The 6,710-nt window shown below is 46.2% G+C and overlaps 1 pseudogene; it reads left to right on the forward strand.

Moving 5' to 3' along the window:
• Nucleotides 1–213: 213 nt before the first annotated feature.
• LOC113839155 lies at nt 214–1,066 on the forward strand (annotated as a pseudogene).
• Nucleotides 1,067–6,710: the final 5,644 nt, after the last annotated feature.

Below are 6,710 nucleotides of genomic sequence, written 5' to 3' on the forward strand. Positions count from 1 at the left end.
ATCCACGCAATACCTATTTCCTGTGTCTTCCTGTTGCCACCTTTCTTTGGGAGAAGACATCGCATGATTCCCTAAGGGTTATCAGCTTCCAAGCAGAGCCCTGAGAATTGTATCTGTGAATTTCACAATTGAAAGCCAGCATTTTCTCTCTGGCTCAACTCATTTAGAGAGGTCTTGTAGCTAAGCAGCAGTTTTTAAGTCCACGAACCAGGTATGAGGATTCTGCTGCAGGCACGAAGCATATGGTACCAGTTTAAAAATGGATGTGGCTTGATATTTTAGCAAAATCTGAGACAATTAGCACATTTTCAAGATGCTAAAAAAAATAAGGTCTGCCAATGTTGAATTTCTCCAGCTAGACTATGTGACATCCCAAGCAGCCAGGCCTAGGGGCTCAGAGGACAGCTAGGCTGACGCTGTATTCAAACCAGATACTGACACCTCAAGTGTCTCCGAGCTGTCTTGTGAAAAAAAAAAAAAAAACAACTTTTTTCCTCCAAAACCACAGCTGCATCACCCTTCTTCCTTTCACCTGATTTTCTCAGAAACTAATTTTAAACTCCTTTTATGACTCTGTGAGTTCCCTAGCATTTTATTCCCATAAAGCCAGAGAAAAGAAAAACCACAGCAAAATACCTACCTAAGTCTACTTTTTAAAATATGGTTTTCCGGTTCTGGAATGGCACTGAGGCCGGAACACTGCAGCCAGGAAGGAGGCTGATGGGAATCCGAAGACCTAGCCCTTCACAGATGCCCACCTCACCAAGAAACAGCCAGACCTTGTTGAGCAGTCAGGTAACTACAAGCAACTTCAGAAAGGAGCCAGTGAAGCCACCAAAACCCTCAACAGGGGCAACTCTGAGTTCATAGTGATGGCAGCAGACACTGCCCTTGGAGACCATCCTACACCTCCAACTGCCATAAGAGGACAAGAAATATGCTCTATGTATTTGTACACTTCAATGAGGCCCAAGGAGAGGCCTGTTCTTTTACCATGGAAGAATGCTCTCAGCAAAAGCATTAGATCCAGTCCACTGAGCAGTCTATCGAAAGGTTCTCAGTGTAGGCCTGCAGTCCCTGCCCTTTCCTGTCGACTCCCACCCTATTTGTGTATCACATGGTCTGTCAGCATGTGGTGTTTTCAGCCAGTTTCTAGTATATGTATTGTAAAAAAAAGAATATGTTTTTTCCACTTGTAATGTGAGGAAGGAGACATACACAGCGCTTTGGACACACAGTATACACAAAGACTTTCCCATTCTAAGATTAGGAGTTGATGCTTTGTGGCAACTGAAACTGTTGTATCACTCACTGTGATCAACTTTGTAAACATTTCTCCTACCCCAGGAGACATCCCTTATGCCTGTTTGCAGTCACCTGATTTTGTTCTTAATAGTGCTTTCAACTAATTTTCAAAAAAAAGGAGGGATTGCTATAATCTTATCAATTCTAACAGTGGACCTGGTGATCCTAGCCACTCCCCACCCATCCTGAGCATCCATTCCCATGCCTGGGATACATGAAAGTGAAGTGCTAAAAGACCATCTTCTCTGAGGTCAGACCAGGCCTGTGTCCTGTGCTGGTATTCACCATCCAGAGCTGGTAAGTCTTGTGGGGCAGGGAGCAAAGCAATGTTAAATTATCTACTCACTTGAAGTCAGTGAAATACCAGCTGCCAATGAGTCCATGAAATATAGGAGGCAAAGGAGATCTGGGATGGGATAGGTATCAGGTTCCTGGCTCTGCTCTTCAACCTGTCACCTAGAACAAACTCCTGACTCTTCAGCCTCAGTTTCTCCTTTTGTAAAATGGGATTGGAGTACCTACCTACTATATCTTTTGTGAAAACTGAATGTTTGGAAAATCCCCGTATAAGGCATGAGGCTCTAGACAAAGGCAGGAAGGGTCTTCATCAGGACAGATGTAAGTTCAGTCCTTTAGGTCATGATGTGCCAGATCTGGTGGGTGTGCTGTGTGGCGGGGGAAGGGAGGGTGCCTCTGAACTAGCTGTTGGCATGTGGTTCCGTGGGAATGTTGTCCTATGCTCTTCTGAGGTATTGTGCTTCTTCTTATAGCCTGATTTAAAGCAAGGTGTTTGATTCTCATGGGAGCTCATTATCTTACTGATCTCATCACCCTTGACACCCAGGTCCCAGAAGGATGCACAGCCTTGCACAGTGCACTGGAACCTCCTCACTTGGGCCATCCCCAAGTGTCTCCAGGGTAGCCCTCTGCAGCTCTCCTCTAACAGAGGAGCAGGCTCTCCTCTATGCAGAATTTCATTACTTTTAGAAAGGAAAAAAGAAACTTAGATTTAGGTTCTAAGTTTCCAAGATTCTGGGCAAGATGCTAATTTATTAATGTGTTTAACCAATATTTCCTGAGCAATGACTGTGGGCAGGCTCAGGGACAGGATGACGAACTCTGTCTTTTAAAATCTTGATGACTTTTCTCCAGATGTAGTCTGGAGGTGAGCTGCATAAATGTGACAGGGAAACAGGACATGGTAGCCTGTGCCTTTAATCCTAGCACTCTGAGACAGAGGCAGGTGGGTCTCTGTGGGTTTAGGGCCAGCCTGGTCTACATGAGTTCCAGGCTGGATAGCATTATGAGATCCTGCCTTAAGAAAGGAAAATAAAGAGCTGGAGAGATGGCTCAGAGGTTAAGAGCACTGCCTGTACTTCAAGTGGTGCTCCTGGGAGTTGGCAGAACCCTTTAGAGGTGGCAAATAGAGGGGGAGTTATTTGATGCACACTTTGGAAGGCTATTGTTGGACCCCGGTCTCTGTCTCTTCCTTTTTTTGCTTACCATGGGATGTTTCACAGATATTTGCATTATGATTCATAACAATAGCAAAATTACGGTTATGAAGTAGCAATGAAAGTAATCTTATGGCAGAGGGTCACCACAATGTGAGGAACTGTATTAAAGGGCCACAGCATTAGGAAGGTTGAGAAACACTGTACTAGAGCTTTATGGCCACAAAATGCATGCCTTCCCTCAGATGGTGTAACTGACCTAAGGTGAGGGTGTGTATGGAGGCCTCACCATGCCTGAATGAAGATCAAGGCTGTGCTTCACAATACAAGCGTGCCCCTTTGGTCTATAAACACCATGTACTTAATTTACACCAGATTTACAGAGTATTTCTGTTTTGTAAACAGTAAATTAGCTTATCGAAGCATCTTTACAGTCCCAGCCTTCACTTTCACCCACCGCTCAATCATTCATGGAGAGCAATACCCAGACCCGCAAGTGCCTTTCATTGAAAGTACCCTGTGCTGGCTGTTATTTTAAATCTTCTTTACCTTGTTTTTATTCTGTGCGCTCTACGCCCTAAATCCACAAATCTTCACAGTTACCCACAGTTTTCAGGCCTGTGCTTTGGAGCAATGAGATGCACCAGTTATCCAATGGGCAGTGGGCAGCAACACCTAGGCTTGTGTGAACACACTCTATAATGTTGACACACACCACTATCACTCAATGGTGCATTTCGCAGAATAAGTCCTCACTGTAAACGATGCCTGACTGCACTCTGGTATCAGAGGCCCAGGAGGAGGAAAGGGTGGGTAGTTGAAGTTAGTAAATCAAAGTGAAGTTGGCAACGATGGTACGGTTGCTCCAAGCAGTCACATCTGGGTCAGTGCTCACATAGTTTTCCATCGTATTTAACTTTTCTCACTCATCCAGAGTGAGGGGTTATTTCTCCTTAGAGGAAGAATGGGTCTTGCCTCTCCACAGTCGAGGGGTAGCTTGGGAAGGGTATCTGAGAGACCAGGGCCAGCTCTAATACTGTCCATCCTTATATCCTTGGGACAGGGGACCTCTAGGGGTTAACAGCCCTCAGCCTTTAAAAAACTAGGTCATGATACAGCTCAGCTACTAGAGAACCTACCAAAGTCTCTGATGGGACAGCCTGGTAGAGTATCAACTGTGGAGAGTGGCCACCACCTGTCCTGGGCCCATGGAGCTAACAGCTGTTCTAGAGAATTGTCTACTAATGTTGAGTCAAACATGTCTTCATAAGGTACCGTGTGGGGAGGGGAGTTCTTGCGTCAAAGATACACAGACAGACCCATGGCAATTACTGCTTTTAAATTGACTGACATCACTATAAGTGTATGGGGAATTTGTTCCTAATTGCTTCATTTGCTAAAAATGTTATTTCATTGCTACAGTAAAAGAATGACTTGGAAAGTCCACTCTAGGAATCTATTATAGGGAAACAACTGTTGATAGACACAGAGACCAGCCACAAGGATATTTGTACTTCCCCGGAGGGAAGCTGTAAACCCATTTAAATGAAGTGACAGCAAGGCACTGAGGAACAGAACAGGTAGCTTGACCATTGACCTGGGCATTGGAGAGCCTTCCTTTGTCTTTTTTTTCTCAACTGGAAATGGGTATCATGAGATTTCCAGGGCTGTGTTGGTGTTGGGTGGAGTCCTGCAGAACCTGGATACAGTGAACTCAGCCATAGCTAACTTCATATAGTCTTGCTGGGCCACAGCCAGTTAGTTCTAAGACAGAATTGGCAGCAGACATGAGCAACCATCCCACCACCAGTTCATGCCCCTACTACATATGTTGAGTCTCAGGAGCATCTAACAGTTTCAGAAACTTAGTAACCATTCAGTAAATATTTACTGAGCAGATAAATTATTTTACTTTTCTCTTAATAAAATGTATTTTCCAAGAAAAAAGCAGCCAATTAAAAAAAAAACAAGCAACACTTTGTATGTTTGCATTGTGCATTTCTTGAATGTGATGGAAAAGAATAGGAAACAGGGAGAGCTAGATAAAGGGAGGAAGACAGAGCAACCCTCTGTGTTAGTCTGTTCTGGACAGCAGCCAAATTCATGGCAAAATCAGGGCCTGGAATCTAATACCACCTCTTATCAAGAAAGCCAACTTACTAATTTAAACCTAGGGCTAGAGTATTCCAATACCAGCTGCTTCAATTCCTAATAATTCCCAACATGTTTTAATTGTTTAGGGCTCCTAACGACATCAAACACGTGCCTTCTTAGCATGAGGAACACATTTAGTTCAAAAAGAGTCAAGATGGAAACATCTGAAGTCCACAGCCAAGCCATGGGGTACACCAGCCTCCAGGTTAGCCACTCCCCTGTGGGCTCCTTGGAATCCAGCCATTTGCCATCGTGGGCACTCAGAAAGGTCCCCCGAGATGGTGTTTGGCAATTAAGTCACATATGCCCCTGTTCTGTGTTAACCTCCTCTAAGAAGCTGCATTATCTGAAGGTAGGTAGCAATAACGACCTGGCACTTGCTTAGATTCAAAGATCTTTCCAGAGATGGTGGGAGAATTCCAGGCCGTGCCTGCATTTCTCATGTCTTCCCCTGGGCTATCACTTCTATTCCAGAGTTCCAGAATGTTGCTCACTCTTTGGTTCTGTAAGTCTCCCTCAAGTCCCCACTACACTTTTTTTCTTTTTATTGATTTTTTTTAAAACTTTTTCTTGATTCTTTGTGGACTTCACATCATGCATCCTGATCCCATTCATCTCCCCGTCCTTTTTTATCCACCCTCTGCCCTTGCAACCTCCCCCCCCCCCCGATAAAATAAAAGGAAATTTAAAGGGGAAAAAGTCTCACCGTGGAAGCTGCAGTGTGACAGTGAGGCATGCACTAAACCCTCTTTATCCATTTATCCTTACTTGCAAGTGTTCATTGCAATGAGTCATTGGTCTGCCTCGAGGCCTGTGGCTTCTGCTACACTAGTGATGCTGGGCCCTCACTGGGGACTCCTCTCAGATACCCATTGTTGCCCTTCGGCCTGGAGATCCTGCAGCTTTGGTTCTGCAGGACAGGCCCCTTCACACGCCCCAGCAGTTCATAGATGGGGGGGGGGATGTTCGGGTGGGTGAACTCATAGCCCTGGTTCTCGGTCTGGGTGGTAGCTGGGTTGGTCAACCCACCGGCTGTCACTTGTCCCTACCACCAGGGTGAGCTCTCCAGCACTGCCCCAGCTCACCCAATGCAGCAGGCAGCAAGGGGTGGGGCCAGTTATCCTGCTCTCATGCCCTCAGGGTCGGCTCATCCAAACCCACACCACCAGGGCTAGCTCTACTGCGTTGCCCAGGCAGAGGTTGCAGGGCCCACTCTCAAGTGCTGCAGCTGGTGAGGGGCAGGTCCAGCTCCCCTGCCTGCTGCAGATGGTAAGGGGCAAGGAGGGGACAGCATCTTTCCTTTGCTTACACCACAGCATGGCAGACAGGGAGGGGCGGGGGGGGGGGCACTTCTCCTATTCTCATGCCCTCAGGCCCAGCTAACCTGAACCCCCTGGCCTCTTTTTCTAAGGTTCAAAGTCTGTGGTCATCAGTTCATGGGTAGAGTGGCACACTCACCCCAGAGGACACCCCAGTTTTGCTTCAACCAGGATTACCAAAGCAGATTCACCCTGCACCTGCAGTTACCTCATTCCTCCTCCTCACTCCATATTCACACCTCCATCTTCTCAGTCTCAGGAAGAGAAAAAAGTGATCTGCCCCTCTCCATAGAAATCACCAGTGCTCATGTTTGGAGTGTGCTCGTCTCTCAACCGGATTATACCCATCCACAGCCAGCCCCAGGTGACCTGCTAAGCCGGTGTGGTTCTCACCCTGTGCATTGCGACCCCTTCAGGGGTCACAGATCAGATATCTTGCATAGTAGATATTTACATTATGATTCATGTCAGTAGCAAA

This window comes from Cricetulus griseus, assembly GCF_003668045.3.
Source record: "Cricetulus griseus strain 17A/GY chromosome 1 unlocalized genomic scaffold, alternate assembly CriGri-PICRH-1.0 chr1_1, whole genome shotgun sequence".
Lineage (NCBI taxonomy): Eukaryota > Metazoa > Chordata > Mammalia > Rodentia > Cricetidae > Cricetulus > Cricetulus griseus.